The sequence below is a fragment of the Pan troglodytes genome, chromosome 8 (genome assembly GCF_028858775.2).
Source record: "Pan troglodytes isolate AG18354 chromosome 8, NHGRI_mPanTro3-v2.0_pri, whole genome shotgun sequence".
NCBI lineage: Eukaryota > Metazoa > Chordata > Mammalia > Primates > Hominidae > Pan > Pan troglodytes.
Genome location: NC_072406.2, coordinates 104,446,313 through 104,467,562, shown reverse-complemented (window position 1 = coordinate 104,467,562; position 21,250 = coordinate 104,446,313). Strand labels below are relative to the sequence as shown.

The window sequence follows — 21,250 nt, the reverse complement described above, 5'->3', positions numbered from 1 at the left end:
AAGAGGGGAGTGCAGTCTCCCTGACCTTTTGTTTTGGAATCTCACAAACACACAGCACTCTAGAGGAGGGGCCTATTAGTTTTCATTTTATAAAAATAGGACAAAGTGCCCATACTGTGCAACAACCTTGCTTTTCAGATGAACAAAGTATTATTTATGCTTCGTTTCTGTGCATATACCATATACAGATTTTGACAAAATTGGGGCTCAGTCAGGAGGCGCTGCAGTTCTGAAGGGGGAGGGGGCGGACATCTGGGTTCGCTCCCCCCTCCCTGTTCCCTCCATCCCTTCCCCTCCTTCCAGGCCCCTACCCCCACAGGCCCCTTCTCCCAGCTCCTGGCCCCTCCTGCAGGTCTCCTCCCTGAGCCCCCACTCTGCCCAGGTCAGCCCTGCTCTCTCTTGCCCCTCCCTCAATATGCCTTTGATGTTCTGTTCTTTCCCCACATCTTCCCTAATTCCTCTTATGCTACATTGTCTTACAGTATTCATCACTCTCTGTAATGAGCTGGTTTATTTTGTTTTGTTCTTCCACAGTAGAATGTAGGCTCCACAAGGGCAAGGACCTTTTCACTGAAGTGTCTCCAGGGGCTGTGATAGTACCAGGGATATTTTGGGCACATCGTAAATATTTTTTGAGTGTGTTTATGATCTACATTTACAAATGACTGATTAGGCATTTATTGGTCATTTACATGTAGCTACCAGTGTGAGTAATTAAAACGTTTAGCTGGTTTCTACCAGGTGTAAGGCTGATAGGAATTAAAGTTGAACCATACATTTCCCGTTTTAGGACAACTCCCTGACAAACATGTATTAAAATATAGAATGATAAGGTCTAAAACAAGAGTGTGTTGTGTGCAACAAAGAAGAGTTTGTACTTGAATCAGACAAAGGAATGATTAAATTTGTGTGTGGTTGGGAAGCCTCTAGGAAAGTCTTCAATAGTTTAAGATATTTTTCGGAGTTTTTCCGATTTTGAAAGTAATACCTGTTAACTATTTAAAACTTGAGAGGGAAAAAACACAGATAAAAAATCCCAGTTGCCTGTAATTATTTTATTTTATTTTTTTTGAGATGGAGCCTCGCTCCGTTGCCCAGGCTGGAGTGCATTGGTGCAATCTCGGCTCACTGCAACCTCCGCCTCCTGGGTTCAAGCAATTCTCCTGCCTCAGCCTCCTGAGTAGCTTGGATTACAGGTGCTTGCCACCACGCCCGGCTAATTTTTGTATTTTCAGTAGGGATTGGATTTCACCATGTAGGTCAGGCTGGTCTCCAACTCCTGACCTCGTGATCTGCCTGCCTCGGCCTCCCAAAGTGCTGGGATTACAGGTGTGAGCCACTGCACCCGGCCAATTGCCCATAATTCTATTTATCAGATTCAAATACTCTTAATGTTTTGGTATATTTTCTGTTAATTATTTCTTTTTTGTGTCTGAGTAATGTAATTTACATAGTGGAGATCATTCTGTTTATGCAGTTTTACAGTTTTATAGCCATATTTTTAACATTTTATATAATTTATAAACATTTTGATGATTGCATAATATTCCATTATGGGAATCCATTATAACAAAATGTTAACAATCCATTATACAAAATGTTTTCATATTTGGGGGATTTAGATAGATTGTTTTGTTGTTTTTTGTTTTGTTTTGTTTTGTTTCATTTGAGATGGAGTCTTGCATTGTTGCCCAGGCTGGACTCCAACTGGGTTCAAGAGATCCTCCCACCTCAGCCTTTCAGGTAGCTGGGACTATAAGCATGTGCTACCATACTCAGCTGTTTTCAGTTTTCGAATATTGAACATGATGCTGTCATGAACATCTTTGGGCATCATAATACTTTATTTAGAGGTGAGTGGGCAGAGTTTGACAGGCAGATCAGAAAATGGGGTAGGAGGCTGGGTGCGGTGGCTCACGCCTGTAATCCCAGCACTTTGGGAGGCTGAGGTGGGCAGATCACGAGGTCAAGAGATTGAGGCCATCCTGGCCAACATTGTGCAACCCCATCTCTACTAAAAATACAAAAATTAGCTGGGTGTGGTGGCACACACCTGTAGTCCCAGCTACTCAGGAGGGTAAGGCAGGAGAGTTGCTTGAACCCGGGAGGTGGAGGTTGCAGTGAGCCTAGATTGCATCATTGCATTCCAGCCTGGTGACAGAGTGTGACTCCACCTCAAAAAATAAAAAAAAAAAGAAAATGGGGTAGGGTTCATTTTTAAAAATTTATATATAATATGTAAATTATTAAATATATAAAATATATATATTTTTAAATTTATATATATATAAAGTTATATATAGTTTTTTTTTTAGAAGTCAGGTGGTCTTGCTCTGTCACTCAGGCCAGAGCACAGTGGCATGATCATAGCTCACTGCAACCTCAGACCCCTGGACTCAAGCGATCCTCCTGCCTCAGCCTTCCTGGTAGCTAGGACTACAGGCGCATACCACCATGCCCAGCTAATTTTTAAATTTTTTGTAGAGACAGGATCTTGAACTCCTGGGCTCAAGCAATCCTTTCACCTCAGCCTCGCAAAGTGCTGGGATTACAGGCGTGAGCCACCATGCTCAGCCAGGGTTGTTGTTGTTGTTTTTTTTTCAGCAGAGGGACTAGGTTGTGTACAGGCAAGAAACAACATGGTGTGCTGAGAGAGCAAGAGATTTAGGGTTGGGCAAGAGAGAGATGAGGCTGGAGAAGTAGATAAGTGCCACCAGATCACGAAGAGTATTCTAGCATTCTGTGTCTTCAGCTTTCTCAAGTGAGGAACATTGAAGGATTTTTAAGCTGAGAAACATAGCTATTGTAAGGCTTTTTTAAGTTGGTGAGTGAAGTGATCACATTTTTGTTTTAGAATGATTACTCTAGGATATCTTTGTCAGGAACCAAACTCGGGAAACCAGTTAACGTGGGAGAACCTAAAGTGATTAAAAGGAAGGGACAGATTTAAGCAACAATCAGGGGCACGGTGGCTCACGCCTGTAATCCCAGCACTTTGGGAGGCTGTGGTGGGTGGAACACTTGAGGTCAGGAATTTGAGACCAGCTTGGCCAACATGGTGAAACCCCATCTCTACTAAAAATACAAAATTAGGCTAGGCATGGTGGTTTACACCTGTAATCCCAGCACTTTGGGAGGCCAAGGTGGATGGATCACAAGGTCAGGAGTTGGAGACCAACCTGGCCAAAGAGACCAACCTAGCCAACATGGTGAAACCCTGTCTCTACTAAAAATACAAAAATTAGCCGGGTGTGGTGGCAGGCGCCTGTAATCCCAGCTACTCAGGAGGCTGAGGCAGGAGAATTGCTTGAATCCGGGAGTTGGAGGTTGCAGTGAGCCGAGATCACATCATTGCACTCCAGCCTGGGCGAGAGAGTGAGACTCTGACTCAAAAAAGAAAAAAAAAAAAATTACAAAAATTAGCTAGGCGTGGTGACAGGTGCCTGTAATCCCAGCTGCTTGAGGGGCTGAGGCAGGAGAATAGCTTGAACCCAGAAGGCGGAGGTTGCGGTGATCCGAGATTGTGCCATTGCACTCCAGCCTGCGTGACAGCAAGACTCTGTCTCAAAAAAAAAAAAAAAATAATAATAATAATTAGGAGCTCACCTGGAAGGACTTGGTGATTACTCCTTTACTAGGAAATAAAGGAGAAGGAGGAGTCTAGAATGACTGCCAGGTTTTTGGTTTAGGCAGCTGGGGAAAATCATTTAGAGGTGGAAATGGTTAATAGTGGCAGATTAGAATTTTCATGACTCATAAATCAGGTGGGTTTTAGAGTGGAGGAATTTTAGAAAGGAAAGCCATGTGTTGGGTATATTTGAACAAGTGATTTGACATTTCTTACCCACCCATGCTTTTGTGTGATTCCTAATGTGTGGAAAGGAAAACCTTATTAGGATAGATTACTTTGTGGACTACTTATTAGAACACTATATCTTAGAGAAGGAACTACTACCATTCTAAGTCAAGAGCTTTTTCTGACTCTAGCCTGATTTTCCTAAATTGTACCCTGAGAATTAGAGGCTGTGTTAGTTGATTAGTCATGTTGTTTGTGGGTTATAGCCTGGCATTGCAAAGGACGATAAGGAATTCCTAACCAATTAATCATGTGGGAGGATTATACGCAATAAAAGAAATGAAACCTGCCATCCTTTTATTTAAGTTGAATAAAATCACTGATAAATCAGTGCATGTTATTATATTAGCCAGTCTGAGATATCATTAATAAGGTCTTAGCAAAGTTGAAGTTAGACCTTATGGAATTTAGTTCTGCTGTTCTAATACAAGGCATAGTTTTCTAAATGGGTATAAAGGTGATGAAATGCTTTGCAGCTTGGGGTGTGTAGAGTCATAGGTTGATGAGCTTTGAGGCAGAGGTGGGTAAAAGGGTACAGGAGCCATCAGAACTGCATTTTATGTCTCCATTTGTATTTCCAGGGAGAGAAGTGAGCTGTAACATTCATTAAATTTTCAAAGGGGTCCATAACTTAAAAATGGTTAAGAATTACAGATACAGAGTAAAAGCACTGCTACATGGCACCCAACAACATGGCACGCAATGCAAAGTTTTAAGATTTTAAAACATAGACATCTCTTAAAATTTCTCTTTTTCCCTCTTCAGAGCTGAGAGAATTCCTGCTGAACTTTGATAACGTTTTGAATAAATGAAACCTGATTGCTGTTGTATCTAGCTTTTTCTAAATTCAAATCTAGCAAATTCAAATTGCTTTTCATCAAATAATTTTTTGGCATTCATTTCATTGGTTTGCATATATTTAAGTCACATAATTACAATAATACTGACATTAAAAAGGTTTAGAACTGAGTGCAGTGGCTCATACCTGTAATCCCAGCACTTTGGGAGGCTGAGGTGGGTGGATTGCTTGAACTCGGTAGTTCGAGACCAGCCTGGGCAACATAAGAAGATCCCATCTCTATGAAAAATTAAAAAAAAAAAAAAAGAGGTTTGGAGACAAACCTTTACCATCTCTAGGTAAGCTTGCAATTCATCTGTTGGACAGAAATTTATGGTCTTATTGGTCACGGCTGTTGAATGTGCTGTGGATATTTTTTATAGGGAAGATAAAACACAGAGGTTAATCTGGAAAGTCAGGTAAGTGAACGTCTTCGATGGGGTAATTTATAAATAATAGAAATTTTAATACTTCTCACAATTATAGAGGCTAGAAAGTCCAAGATAAAGGCACTAGCTGATTCATTGTCTGGTAAAGGCTCGTTCTCTGCTTCATGAATGGTGCCTCTTTCTGTGTCCTCACATGGCAGAAGGGGCAAACACACACCCTTCAATCAATGTCTCTCTCTCTCTCTCCCTCTTTTAAGAGATGGGGTCTCATTGTACTGCCCAGTCTGGACTTGAACTCCTGGGCTCAAGCTATCCTCCTGCCTCAGCCTTCTGTGTAGCTGGGACTACAAGCCTCTCTTTCTTATAAAAGCTCTAACCCCATTAATGAGGGCAGAGCCTCCATGACTTAATTACTTCCTCGAAGGCCCCACCTCTTAATACTATCACAATGGGGAGTAAATTTCAACATGTGCATTTTGGGGGTATACCACATTCAGACCACAGCAGCAAAGCTTCAGCTGTAGTAGATGCTTATTATATATTTGAATAAATAAATGAATTTGAGAGTTTTTATTTTTTTGAGATGGAGTCTTGCTCTGTTGTCCAGGCTGGAGTGCACTGGTGTGATCTCGTCTCACTGCAGGCTTTGCCTCCCGGGCTCAAGAGATTCTCCTGTCTCAGCCTCCCGAGTAGCTGGGATTACAGGCACCTGCCACCATGCCCAGCTATTTTTTGTATTTTTAGTACAGATGGGGTTTCATCATATTGTCCAGGGTGGTCTCGAACTCCTGACCTCAAGTGATCCACCTGCCATGGCCTCCCAAAATGCTGGGATTACAGGCACGAGTCACCACACCTGGCCTGAAAGTTTTGATTCAAGAGTGAGATGTTGTTACATTTCTGGTACAGGAGTTATAACTCAGAAATATTAACTTGTCAGGTATTGCTGTTTGTTCAAATGACCTCCTCTCTTTAGGGGAACATTTCTACTCTCTGCATTCACTTATTTGGTGGTGTTACGACCTAAGGTCTGTTCCTACTATTGTAACCTAATGGAAGGAGTGGAAAGTAGAGCTGGGGAAAGTAGTAGGAGTTGGTGATTTATGGAGCAGAGGGGCATCTGTGAGAGCCCTAGTTCCTGGGTCTCACTGGTAGACCTTCAACTCAGAGAAGCATGCTAGACTTGTAGATTATGTACGGTTTTTTGTGTCTTTGTTTAGCTTTGTAACCAATTATCTACTACTTACAGGCTAGAATGGAAACCTAACCATCATCTGTTACTTTGTTTCTATTGGTAAACAGCCAGTTTAACAAAAGAGCATTTCGGAATGCAATTTGTTTAAGATGTTTAACATCAAGGCCTGGTAAGAACAACTGACTAGACTTTTGTCAGCTCTAAACTCTTTTTCAGCATGATGGTCTATGTATATGTAAATGAAAACAAAAGGATCCTGTCTTGTTTACTTGTTTTGGAAGAAGGTTTTTTTTTTTTTTTTAACATGGCAGTTTAAGGTGTAGGTTTACCAGGTACTTCATTGCCATAGTGCTCATTTAAAAGGAAAAAAGTTATCTGGGTGGGATGGGGGTGGGGTGGGGAAGGCTTTACTATTAATGCCATCTATGGAATGGCATTATCAAAATAGTTGAATCTAGTTAAAAATCGTTGGCTCTTATGCTGCAGAAACACAATCTAAATAATTTCAATGATTTTACAATGCTGATGAAACATTATTTTGAATATTTGCCAAATTAAACTTTGTGTTAATTTTAGACAGAACAAAGACAGACTAATTGTGCTAATACTTCAGGTGGTTACAAACTAAGACTTTTAGTGAATGGAAAGTTTTAAATTTTACTTTCATACGCATTACAAATTTAACATTTTAGAAGATTTGGGGCTGGGTGGGAGATTGATTTTTTTTTTTTTTTTTGAGACGGAATCTTTATTGCCCAGTCTGGAGTGCAGTGGCCCAATCTCCGCTCACTGCAACCTCCACCTCCTGGGTTCAAACATTTCTGGCTCAGCCTCCGGAGTAGCTGGGACGACAGGCATGCGCCACCACACTTGGCTAATTTTTGTATTTTTAGCAGAGATGGGGTTTTGCCACATTGGCCAGGCTGGTATCGAACTCCTGACCTCAGGTGATCTGCCCACTTCAGCCTCCCAAAGTGTTGGGATTACAGGCGTGAGCCACCATGCCCGGCCTGGAGATTGACTTTTATCATATTTTGATCTAGAATTTCTCAACATTTCAAAGATATGAGTTCATCAGAAGGTAATAAAATTATTTAGTTAACATTTTAGAGCTTACTGCCTGTTTTCTGCTTATTTGCCAGTGTAGATGATTCATTTTACCTATTAACTCTGGTGTGATCTAGAATATGAAATGTTATTCCAGAGTAGCTATTTTAAGGTAGGTGAATCATGCAGGTATAACACAAGGTTTTCATTTTAAAATGTAACGGGATATCTGATATTCTGCGTTAGGCTGAGATTCGTTATATGTGAAAAGTAGAAAACAATTTTTAGGAAATTATAGCTTAAGGTCAAAAATTCAAGGCCTGTGGTTAGGATTAAAGGCAGAAAAATCTCTTGATAGTGAATTTATTCCTTCACATTGTGAGGTATAATGGAAGGTTGAAGCATACAAGGGGGTTGAAGTGACATATTCTGTTAGTGGGACATAAATAATAGAGAATGTATTGAATACTGAGACATCAAAGGACACTGAAAGACAGTGAAGATTTCAGCAAAGAGGACAAAGCTGGGTAAAAGGATGCTTCAGCTTTTGTTACAATAATTAAATATTTAAAAGGGCAGCCATTTTATACAGTCCAAGAAGTTAAGCAATTGCCCATTTTATATTCCAGTTTTATTCAAGCAAGCCATAGGCAAGCAAGCTGATATTAGGAATTTATATTAAGAATTTTCTTCTAGGGGTGTCATAAGCAAGTTCAAAACCGAATCTTTTAATCTCTTGGGGCATGATCATAATATTCATGATGCCCCGAAGACACTTCATGTTTGTTCTAAACCATCAAAGAAAATGTGTTCAACATAATTTGCATTGCACATATTATTAATAATCTGGACTGATGGCTTTTTACAGTAGTCAGTATTGTAAAAAGATATATAGAAAAGTTATGCACTATAGGTCTATGTTCACCTGAGCCTTAGGAAGTCGAGGCTGCAGCGAGCTGTGATCATACCACTGCGCTCCAGCCTGGGTGGCAGATTGAGACCCTGTCTGAAAAGAAAAAAAAAAAAAAGAAAAGGTGGGGAAGTGGAACTGCTGTGAGGTCAGGACCTGGAGTGAATGAGAGCATCTCTTCATGCTATAGAGCACCCTATGACAATCTCTATTGTTCTTACTCTATAGGTTTCACAAAAGGTCTTTGTTTGACAGTTTATGTTGGCCTACTGTGGGTAGTTCACTTGTGGGTAGGCTGGAGAACAGGATCTATGCTTGTAATGGTTTTCATTAAAACACAGACCCATGTCTCAATTTTTTATATACCTAGGCATACACATATGCACATATATCCATGCATCCTGTAAGATTGAGTAGGAGACATTTTCAATTGGCCATGTAATGGCAAAGTCGTATCAGTGATCTAAAAGTCAAAATTTCTCTTTGATTTTGTTTTTGGTGTTTGTTTGTTTGTTTGTTTGTTTTGAGATGGAGTCTTGCTCTGTAGCCCAGGCTGGAGTGCAGTGGCGCGATCTCAGCTCACTGCAACCTCCACCTCCCAGGTTCAAGCGATTCTCCTGCCTTAGCTTCCCAAGTAGCTGGGATTACAGGTGTGTGCCGCCACTCTGGGCTAATTTTTATATTTTTAGTAGAGACGAGGTTTCACCATGTTGGTCAGGCTGGTCTCAAACTCCTGACCTCGTGATCTGCCCACCTCAGCCTCCCAAAGTGCTGGGATTACAGGTGTGAGCCACTGTGCCCGGCCTTGTTGTTTTTTGAGATAGGGTCTCACTCTTTTACCCAGGCTGCAGCGTACTGATGTGTAATCACAGCTCACTGAAGCCTTGACTTCTTGGGATCAGGCGATCCTCCCACCTCAGCCTCCTGTGTAGCTAGGACTACAGGTGTGGACCATCATGCCCAGATAATTTTTTGTATTTTTTGTAGAAACGGGGTTTTGCCATGTTGGCCAGGCTGGTCTTGAACTCCTGGGCTCAAGCTGTTTTACTGCCTCAGTTTCACAAAGTCCTGGAATTACAGGCCCGACCTCTTTGATTTTGAAATACTGTTTTGTCAGTGGTCATTTATAATCATTTGTTGTTAAAATGAATTTTTTTTTTTTATTATTTTTTTGAGGCGCAGTTTTGCGCTTGTTGCCCAGGCTGGAGTGCAATGGCACGATCTCGGCTCACCGCAACCTGTGCCTCCCAGGTTCAAGTGATTCTCCTGCCTCAGCCTCCTGAGTAGCTGGGATTACAGGCATGCGCCACCACGCCCAGCTAATTTTTGTATTTTTAGTAGAGATGGGGTTCCTCCATGTTGGTCATGCTGGTCTCGAACTCCCGACCTCAGGTGATCCACCCACCTTGGCCTCCCAAAGTGTTGGGATTACAGGCATGAGCCACCACGCCCAGCTTGTTAATATGAATTTAATTTGATTTCTTGAGTACTCATTGATGGTAGAGACTTGAAAAGCATGCTGGGAGTCAAAGTTGCAGAATTTATTGTGAATCATCATATTGATAAATCAATTAAATATGTTAAATTTAGATGCCACCATAGTGGTTTATATCATTAGTGCATGGCTCTCAAGTTGGGAATTTTATTCTGTGCATATATATGTGTGTGTGTGTGTGTGTGTATATATATATATATATATAATTTTTTTTTTTTTTTTTTTGAGGCAGAGTCTTGCTGTGTCGCCAGGCTGGAGTGCAGTGGCATGATCTTGGCTGACCGCAACCTCCGCCTCCCAGGTTCAAGTGATTCTCTTGCCTCAGCCTCCCGAATAGCTTGGACTACAGGCGCATGCCACTATGCCCAGCCAATTTTTTTTTTTTTTTTTTTTTAGTCTTAGCATTTACTTTCTCCACCCTACATTCTTGGAACAGCCTTTAGTTCTACAGGAAATGGCACTGATGGACAGAAGACTAGCGTTACCTTCATGAAAGGGCTGTTAGAGCTGCCTGGTAAGAAGGCGTGCCTTGGGGAACTGGGAAGATGCCGTCAGTGTGGGTGGGCAGGAGGACAGCCAGTCGTCCTGTCGTCAGCCCAGTAGCTTCCAGCGGCAGGTGCCCAGGTGCTACCGGAGCCCCTCATAGGGGTAGGGGCAGGGACTGCACCTCCTCCAGGCACTCGTCGTAAGCCTCCTGGTACTCCTCGTGGGGCTTGACCATTATCACACAGGTGGGGCGCTTGGAGCCTGCGGCTGCACCCAGGTCCGTCTTAGAGGGGATATAGACATAGGGCAGATTTCGGTCCTCACACCTAAGTGGGAGATGGCAGTATACCTCAATGGGCAGTGTGTCTCCTGCCAAAACCATGATCCCTTTTTCTCCTTTGTTGACAAATTTCTGAACCTCTTTCACCCCGCGCCGAATCTGCTTCTGCTTCACCGCTTTCTTGATGCATTTGTAGAGCTTCCGCTTGGGGCGGTGAGAAGCCAGGAGCTGCGCGATGGGGTTCTGGTTGACCAGCAGCTCCTGGTAGGTGCGCTCCCCGGAACACACCTCCGCCTGAGCCTCGGGCCCTTCGGGATCTACCTTTATTTTGGTCATCGCAGCGGCCGCTGAAACCTAGTCCCAGGGAGGCTGCCCAGCCAAATTTTGTTTTTAGTAGGGATGGGGTTTCACTATGTTGGCCAGTATGATCTTGATCTCTTGACCTTGTGATCCGTCCTCCTCGGCCTCCCAAAGTGCTGGGATTACAGGTGTGAGCCACTGCACCCAGCCATCAAAATATATATATTTTTAAATGATTTTAATTCTGATATTCTAGTTCAGGTTTCATACGATTTAGAGAGTATCTGATATCTTTGCTTATTAAAAAAAAAAAAAATGAGCTGGGCGCGGTGGCTCAGGCCTGTAATCCCAACACTTTGGGAGGCCGAGGCAGGTGGATCATGAGGTCAGGAAATGGAGACCATCCTGGCCAACATGGTGAAACCCTGTCTCTGCTAAAAATACAAAAATTAGCTGCATGTGGTGGCACGCACCTGCAGTTCCAGCCTACTCGGGAGGCTGAGGCAAGAGAATCGCTTGAACCTGGGAGGTGGAGGTTGCAGTGAGCCGAGATCGTGCCACTGCACTCCAGCCTGGTGACAGAGTGAGACTTGTTCTCAAAAAAAAAAAAAAAAAAAAAAAAAAAGCCAGGCGCCATGGCTCATGCCTGTAATTCCAGCACTTTGGGAGACTGAGGCAGACAGATCATGAGGTCAGGAGTTTGAGACCAGCCTGGCCAACACAGTGAAACCCCATCTCTACTAAAAATACAGATAATTAGCTGGGCGTAGTGGTGGGCGCCTGTAATCCCAGCTACTCAGGAGGCAGAGGCAGAAGAATCGCTTGAACCCGGGAGGTGGAGGTTGCAGTGAGTCGAGATCACACCACTGCACTGCAGCCTGGTGACAGAGTGAGACTCCATCTAAAGAAAAAAGCCAGGTGCAGTGACTCATGCCTGTAATCCCAGCACTTTGGGAGGCTGTGGTGGGCGGATCAGGAGATCAGGAGTTCAAGACCAGCCTGGCCAACATGGTGAAACCCCATCTCTACTAAAAATGCAAAAAATTAGCTGGGTGTAGTGGTGGGTGCCTGTAATCCCAGCTACTTAGGAGGCAGAGGCAGGAGAATCGATTGAACCCAGGAGGTGGAAGTTGCAGTGAGCTGAGATTGCACTACTGCACTCTAGCCCGGGCAACAGAGTGAGACTCCGTCTCAAAAAAAAAAAAAAAAAATCTTGGCTTGGCACTGTGGCTCACGTCCGTGATGCCAGCACTTTGGGTGGCCAAGGTGGGTGGATCACTTGAGGTCAGGAGTTTGAGACTAGCCTGCCCAACATGGCAAAACCCCGCCTCCACTAAAAATACAAAAATTAGCCAGATGTGGTGGCATATGCCTGTAATTCCAGCTACTTGGGAGGCTGAGGCATGCGAATCACTTGAACCCAGGAAGCAGAGGCTGCAGTGAGCCAAGATTGCACCACTGCACTCCAGCTGGGTGACAGAGTGAGACTCTGTCTCAAAAAAAAGAAATAACAAAAAACTTTTACTGATGTTAGGAATGCTGGGAAAGTTGAAAAAAAAATTGTTAAAATAAATTTGAGCCAGGCATAGTGGCTCATGCATGTAATCCCAGCACTTTGAGAGGCCGAGGCGGGCAGATCACGTGAGGTCAGGAGTTTGAGACCAGCCTGGCCAATATGGTGAAACCTCATCTCTAGTAAAAATACAAAAAAAATTAGCCAGATGTCATGGCGCATGCCTGTAATCCCAGCTACTTGGTGGGCTGAGGCAGGAGAATTGCTTGAACCTGGGAGGCGGAGGTTACAGTGAGTTGAGATCACGCCACTGCACTCCAGCCTGCGGGACAGAGCGAGACTTCATCTTAAAAAAAAAAAAATTGAGTGGTATCTTAGTTCATTTGTGTTGCTGTAACAAAAATACCACAGTTTGGGTAATTACAAAGAACAGAAATTTATTTCCTCACAGTTCTGGAGGCTGGGAAGTCCAAGATCAAAGTTGCCAGTGGGTTTGATGTCTGGTGAGGGCTCCTCTCTGCTTCCAAGATAGTGCCTTGTTGGTGCATTCTCCAAAGAGCATGCTGAGTCTTCACATGACAGAGGGATGGAAAGTCAAAAAGGGTCTAAGCTGGTTCCCTCTAACCCTTTTATAAGGCACTAATCCATGCATGAGGGTGGAGCCCTCATGACTTAATCACTTCCCAAAAGGCCCCCCACCTCTTAATATCACCACAATGGAGATTAAGTTCAAGTCATGAATTTTGGGGGACATTCAGTCCATAGCAGGTGGGATGGGTGACTATTTGGTGGAAAATGAAAATGGTTGTGTGTTACTTGAGATTAATATGTGTGCAATGGTAAAAAGTTGAAAGTTGAGTCATATGTATGGTTTTCTGTTTGGTGATTTTGGGGATAAATTTGGCTTTTTAGAAGTATGGCTTATATTTCTGTAATTCTGGAGTTTAAATGTGACCATGAATTGCAGTCAAAATGGCAGGGTATAATTCACTTTGTGCTGGGGAGATTTGGTGGACTTCAACTAATTTGCCATATTATAATTAGCTCTAGACTAGGAGATTTACCCTAGTTGTTGGGTTTTAACATAGTGTTCTACTGAGTCCTGAGACTGTTGGAAAAAGTAGTGGAGATGGCCATGTTTGTTTTGTGTTTCATTTAAAATCTGCTTTAAAGACCCAGTCAGGAGTTAAGTGTCAAATCATAAAAATAGTAAGGTTCTACAAAGTCTAAAAATTTAGGACATGTTTATAGCCTGTTCTTAAGATTCCAGCTTCAATGAAATTGATATATTATGCCTGTTGTTTCTACATTAATCTTATGTTCTTCTACTCTACCATTCCAGGAACCGAAATAAGGTAGATTGCTACAAGTATGGATTTTAATTTTGGTAATTTAAATCATTAGACAGAACAACTTATTTATAAATTACCCTTTTCAAACCGATCATCATTGTTTCTGTTTGTTAAACTTAATGAATCTCCAACACAACTTATTTCACTTTACAATTCTTATTCACTGACTTTTGTTAAAGCCCCATGTAAACACCACTAGGGAAATCTGTTAATTATATGAAACTGAGTTTCCTAAACTTGCTGAGCAAGCACTACCTTGACAGAGCCTCAGGAGTATCTTAGAAGAAGGAGTGTCTTAGGATGGGAGAAGTTAGGGTACTTAATAAGGTTTTGGGGCCTGGGGTTACTCATAATGTGGTTTTAGGGCAGAAGTAAACAAGATTTGGGTGGGGATTGGTAAAATGTATAAACTGGCCTAGTTGCTGAAACTTTGGAATGCAGGAATTTAAGCAGAGTTACCATGAACTCTGTCTATAGCAGTGCTGTCCAAAGAAATAGACTGCAAGCTACATAGATCATTTTAAATTTTCTAGTGGCACATTTGAAAAGTAAAAAGAAACACGTGAAATTTTTTAAATTTTATTTATTTTTTGTAGAGATGGGGTCTTGCTATGTTGCCCAGGCTGGTCTGGAACTTCTGGCTTTAAGTGATCATCTCACCTTGGCCTCCCAAAGTGCTGGGATTATAGGTGTGAGCCACCATGCTTGGCTGAAATTAATTTTACTAATATATTTTATTTAACCTCTATATGTGAAATGTTATTTCAACACATGATCAATACAAAAATTATTAATGAGATGTTTTACTTTTTTTTGTACTAAGTCTTTGAAATCCAGTGGGTACTTTACAAATACAGCACATCTCAGTTTATTCTAGCGACATTTCAAGTGCTCAATAGCCACATGTGGTTAGTGGCTACCATATTGGACAATGAAGATATATTGTTTTAGGCTGGGCAAAGTGGCTCACACCTGTAATCCCAGCACTTTGGGAGACCGAGGTGAGTGGATCACCTGAGGTCAGGAGTTTGAGACCAGCCTGGCCAACATGGTGAAACCCCATCTCTATTAAAAACACAAAAATTAGCTGGGCAGTGGTGAGTGCCTGTAATCCCAGCTACTTGGGAGGCTGAGGCAGGAGAATTGGTTGAACCTGGGAAGTGGAGGTTGCAGTGAGCCGAAGTTGCACCACTGTACAACTGTCTTGTTGTACACTGTCTTGTTGTATCACTGTCTTGTTGCCTGGGCAACAAGAGTGAAACTCCATCTCAAAAAAAAAAAAAAAGGATTTATTGTCTTAAAACATATATGTTGGAGCTGGGCACGGTGGCTCCTGCCTATAATCCTGGCACTTTGGGAGGCCAAGGTGAGCACATCACTTGAGGTCAGGAGTTCAAAACCAGCCTGGCCAACATAGTGAAACCCTGTCTCTACTAAAAGTACAAAAAATAAAAATAAAAAATTAACCGGGAGTGGTGGCGGGTGCCTGTAATCCCAGCTTCTTGGAAGGCTGAGGCAGGAGAATTGCTTGAACCCTGGAGGTGGAGGTTGCAGTGAGTCGAGATGGCACCACTGCACTCCAGCCTGGGCAACAAAGTGAAACTCCGTCTCAAAAAAAGAAAAAGATATATTATCTTAGAACATATATGTTTGAGCTGGGCGCAGTGGCTCATGCCCATAATTCTAGCACTTTGGGAGGCTGAGGTGGGCGGATCACTTGAGGTCAGGAGTTCAAAACCAGCCTAGCCAACATAGTGAAACCCGGTCTCTACTAAAAATACACACAAAAAAATTAACCTGGTGTGGTGGCGGGCTCCTGTAATCCCAGCTACTTGGGAGGCTGAGGCAGGAGAATTGCTTGAACCTGAGAGGCAGAGGTTGCAGTGAGCCAAGATCGCGCCACTGCACGCCAGCCTGGGCAACAGAGCGAGACTCTGTCTCAAAAAAAAAAAAAAAATTTATGATATATGTTTGAATGAGCTGTTGTTTAAAACAATTTGAGCTTAGATAGTTTGTGTTCCGTGTCATGATTTGGCACAGTTTATCTGTTCTGAGTCATAGTTTCTGTTTCTATGTGGTTTCTGTTTCATTTCTCACTTTCATGCATAAATCTGTGATCTTCCATTAGCATGCCATTATTAATACACATATACAGAGATATAATCTATAATTTACAAAGACAATGTAAGAGTTTTCTTGGATACTTGATAAATTATCTACCAGACTAAGCCTTCACTTCCAGTAGGTATTGTTTCATCAAATTTTCTAAACAAAAATTGTCTAAAAGTGGCTGAATGCTTATATTGTTCCACCACTGTTTTTATTTTATGTGGTGCTTTCTTTATAGCTGACAAAAGCATTTTACATATATTCTCACTTATAAGATATTTCATGGTATTTTCTTTGAGCTTTCATGTTTATAGCTTTTATTTATTGATTTATTTTTGAGATGGAGTCTCACTCTGTTGCCCAGGCTGGAGTGCAGTGATGTGATCTCAGCTCACTGCAACCTCTGCCTGTATTTGTATATGTACCAGGCTCAAGTGATTCTCCTGCCTCAGCCTCCTGAGTAGTGGGATTACAGGCACGTGCCACCACGCCTGGCTAATTTTTGTATTTTTATACAGACTGGGTTTCATCATCTTGGCCAGGCTGGTCTCGAACTCCTGACCTCAAGTAATCCGCCCGCCTTGGCCTCCCAAAGTGCTGGGATTACAGGCATGAGCCACCACGCCTGGCCATATTTATAGCTTTAAATGAAATTGTTTTTATTTAGTATAGATGTTATCAACACAATTATAACATTATTCAAATGAAGAGTAGTTGTTAAAGTCATCATATATTCATTGGAATTGAATTATACCCTCAGTTTTTCCAAGAGACTACAGATTGTTCAATAGTTTATGTATTACCCCTTAAAGTGTGTATGTGTGCGTGTATGTTTATATTTTTCTTCCTTTCTTTTGGTTTCCAGCAACTTTCCTATCCTGCATTATTTCAAAATAATTGCTATTAATTTTTTATACACATTCAGTTCCACTTAGTTGAATGGAATATATTTGCCACTTTCCTTTTTCACAGTTTCATAGTTTGCTGCCTGTAAATCATGCCTGATTTTACTTTGGTTCATTATTACTCCTTCATGAAGACAGAATTGAGGTCCCTTCTGCTTCCATACCATAGTTGATGACCACCTTCATTTGTATCTTTATAGCATCCAGGTAAGGTAGGCATTATTGTTATCCACATTTCTCAAATGAGGAAACTCATACACAGGGAGATTAAATAACTTATTCAATTCTATTGAAATTTGAATGCTTACAGTGTGCTGTGATTTAAATCTTTTTATTTTTATCTAACTGCAGAGCGGCAGAGCATTATAATTCTGGCTACTACAGGTCATCCCAATGAAAGACTGATTATTTTGGGTATATAATTATATAAATAGTGAGTTCTGTCTGCTTTTTCCTTTTCATTTCTTCTTGGCTTCTCTCTCCTTTTTCCTTCCTGAAATTGTTCCTTGAAATTCCACTTTTTTTTTTTTTTTTTTGAGACAGAGCCTAACTCTGTCGCCCAGGCTGGAATGCAGTGGCAAGATCTCGGCTTGGCTCACTGCAGCCTCGGGTTCAAGTGATTCTCCTGCCTCAGCCTCCTGAGTAGCTGGGATTACAGGCGCCTGCTACCACGCCCAGCTAATTTTTGTATTTTTAGTTGAGATGGGGTTTCACTGTGTTGGCCAGGCTGGTTTTGAACTCCGCATATTGTGATCTGCCTGTCTGCCTCCCAAAGTGCTGGGATTACAAGCGTGAGCCGCTGAAATTCCACTTTTGAGTCCTTGCATTTGGAATATTGTATATACCTGATAGTCTCATTGAAGGAAGATAATCATACTACCAGTCTTCTTGCTTATTGTTTCGGCCTCTAAAAAGTCTTTTTTGTTTGTTTTTTTGTTTTTTGACACAGAGTTTCTCTCTCTTGTTGCCCAGGCTGGAGTGCAATGGCACGATCTTGGCTCATTGCAACCTCTCCCTCCTGGGTTCAAGCGATTCTCATGCCTCAGCCTCCCAAGTAGGTGGGATTACAGGCATCTGCCACCACGCCGAGCTGATTTTTGTATTTTTGGTAGAGATGGAGTTTCACCATGTTGGCCAGGCTGGTCTCAAATTCCTGACCTCAGGTGATCTGCCTGCATCGGCCTCCCAGAATGCTGGGATTATAGGCGTGAGCCATTGTGCCTGGCCTAATATGCAGTAAATTAAGACGGTTCAGTCAGAATTTCCAAAATGTCTACATCACAGAATTTTTTTTTTAAATAACAGCTTTATTACTGTCAAACGTTAGTGCTAACAAAATTTTTCCAAGTATGCTCAGGGCTGTTTCACTCTTTCTTCACTTATTCAACATGTTTACTGGGAACTTTAATATGCCAAGAATTAAAGATAAAAAGATTAAGTGAGGCATAGTCTCTGACTACAAGAAGCTAGTGATCTAGTTAATAGATGATGATTATATAATGAGGTAAATGCGATGACAGAGCCATATGCTAGGAATTATGGGAGGACAAACAAAGGAGGAGTCAAAAAAAGCTCTCAGGCTGGCATTGGCTCCTGCCCTGTAATCTCAGCACTTTAGGAGGCTGAGGCTGGTGAATCATTTGGGGTCAGGAGTTCGAGACCAGCCTGGCCAACATGGTGAAACCCCGGCTCTACTGAAAATACAAAAAATTAGCCAGGCATGATGGTGTGCACCTGTGGTCTCAGCTACTTGGGAGGCTGAGGCATGAGAATGGCTTGAACCTGGGAGGTGGAGGTTACAGTGAGCTGAGATCCCCCAACTGCACTCCAGCCTGGGCAACAGAGTGAGACTCTGCCTTAAAAAAAAAAAGAAAGAAAAAAAAAAGGGCTTTCAGAAAAGGGAGGCCAGACACATTGCCCAACTTCCTTAAAATTTGGAAAGACCCAAGAAGAGATTCCTCAAAGGACACACAGGCTATAGGGCTGCAAATAGCTAAGATTTATTTGTAAATAGCAAGTTTCTTCTACATAAATACTTATCAGATTCTTGAAAACTATTAACATTAAGGATGTAGCTTGGTAAACCCTTTCTCCAGGACAGCATCTGGTTAATTTGTGTATGAATATGCAGAAGTTCAAAATGGCATTCTACCACAAAGGAGTCTGACTTTAAAGACTTGTAAAATGTGTAGCCTTGAATCTTTACCCTGGTATTCAACTTGGGGGATTTGTAGGGAAATATTACCATTATCTGTTGAGCTAGACAAGCAAATATTCACTTTCTAGCATACTCAGGCTACAAAATAATCTAATTTCTTCCTATTACCATTTATTTATAGAATACTTACACAGCTCATAAAGCATTTTCCCCACATATTTTTGCTCATCAGAACCTCACCAAGGTATTCTTTTGAGCCTTGCTTAGGATACCCTATCCTACTTCAACATATCCCAGGTCCTTTCTCCTCTTGTTAAGCCAACAACAGGACTATCAAATATTTTTGGAAGTAAATAATAGCAGAACATTAATGACCAATATTGGCTATGTGCCCAGTACTGTTTTAAGCACTTAACATGTTTTTTTGTTGTTGTTTGTTTTGAGACAGAGTCTCACTCTATCGCTCAGGCTGGAGTGTAGTGGTGTGATCTCGGCTCACTTCAACCTCTGCCTCCTGGGTTCAAGCAATTCTCCTGCCTCAGCCTTGTGAGTAGCTGGGACTACAGGCATGTGCCACCATACCCAGCTAATGTTTGTATTTTTAGTAGAGACGGAGTTTCACCATGTTGGCCAGAGTGGTCTGGATCTCTCGACCTCGTGACCTGCCAGCCTCGGCCTCCCAAAGTGCTGGTATTACAGGCGTGAGCCACTGTGCCTGGCTGCATGGTGATTAAACATAGATTAACATGTTTTATCTCATTTCTTCCTCGCAAAAGCCTATAAAAGTAAATACGATTATTATCCCATTTACAAATGAGAAAACTGAGGCACAAAGATATTACATACAAAGTGTCTGAGTCAAAATTAAAGCGCAGGCAATTCAGAGCCTTAAAACCATTCTGTCTTTCTGTCTCCAGGTTGAGAATTATTCCTAGTTAGCAATTCTCATTTCTCCTATTGTCTTACCATTATCTTATCTTTCTACTCAGCCTAGTATGTGGTGTGTGTATGTACATGAAAGAGAAATGGGCTGGGTATGGTGGTGCATGCCTGTAATTCCAGCACTTTGGGAGGCCGATGGGGGCAGATTGCTTGAGCCCAGGAGATTTAGACCAGCCTGAGCAACATGGCAAAACCCTGTCTCTACAAAAAATACCAAAATTAGCAGGGCATGGTGGCATATGCCTGTGGTCCCAGCTACTCAGGAGGCTGAGGTAGGAGGATCACTTGAGCCTGGAAGGTCCAGACTATTAGCCAAGATCGTGCCACTGTACACCAGCCTGGGTGACAGAGTGAGACCCTGTCTCAAAACAAAAAAAAAGGAAAAAAGAAATGTACCTTCTCATATTGTTTCTTATTCATTAAGCTGAATTCCACAATAACAAAGGAAAGCAAAAGCATGAATAATTCCAAAGCACTTTTTTAGTCTATAATTTTAAATACCTCTCCCAGACCTATTAAAGGACTCAAAAAATCTGTTTTACTTCAGTTTGTTTCCATATTTTGGGGAAACAGTTTACTTAAGTGAAAAACTTGAATAATTTGCCTAGGAAAGTAATTAAAGTATGACCTTTAAGTATAGCTATCTGAAGGTTATTAAATGGACTCAATATGCAAAAATTAATTATATTCCCCAAGTTTCATAGAAACATTTATTGCCTAAAAAATAAGATATGAACATAAATAAATATATAAACATAAATACAAGTTTAAGAATTAAAAAAAGAAAATAGCCAGGTGTGTTGGCATGTGCCTTAAGTCCTAGTATTTGAGAGGATGTGGTAGGAGGATCGCTTGAACCCAGGAGCTGGAGGCTACAGATGTACTCCAGCCTGAGTGACAAAGTGAGACCCTGTCTCAAAAAGAAAGGGAAAAAGAGTACATAGAGATTACTTTTTCTGGACCCAACTATCACCAGAATATATTAAGACTTTCTGAGGCCGGGTGTCGTGGCTCATGCCTGTAGTCCCAGCACTTTGGGAGGCTGAGGAGGGTGGATCACCAGAGGTTGGGAGTTCGAGACCAGCCTGACCAACATGCCGAAATCCCGTTTCTGCTAAAAATACAAAAAATTAGCCGGGCGTGGTGGCGCGTGCCTGTAATCCCAGCTACTTGGGAGGCTGAGGCAGGAGAATCTCTTGAACCTGGGAGGTGGAGGTTATGGTGAGCCGAGATTGCGCCATTGCACTCCAACTTGGACCAGCGAAACTCTGTCTCCAAAAAAAAAAAAAAGTATTTACTGGACTTTACTTTATGACATTTAAAGTACCCTAAAGTATCATTATTAGAATGGTACTGGCTTTATTTTAAAGTAAAATTTTTTAACCTTCTAAATACCAAATATTTTAATAAATGTGGATGCTTTCCATTTTAGATGCTTTATTAACATGTTCACCTCTTAAATGGGGTAACATTTA

At 41.8% G+C, this 21,250-nt stretch overlaps 1 protein-coding gene and 1 pseudogene across 19 annotated transcripts in view; one reads left to right on the top strand and one right to left on the bottom strand.

Annotated features, from left to right (window-relative positions):
- Positions 1–21,250, top strand: part of CPEB3 (cytoplasmic polyadenylation element binding protein 3) — a 242,765-nt gene that overhangs the window by 64,999 nt on the left and 156,516 nt on the right. The gene's annotated exons all lie outside the window — the stretch shown is intronic.
- On the bottom strand, positions 10,272–10,860 carry LOC450606 (NHP2 ribonucleoprotein pseudogene; annotated as a pseudogene).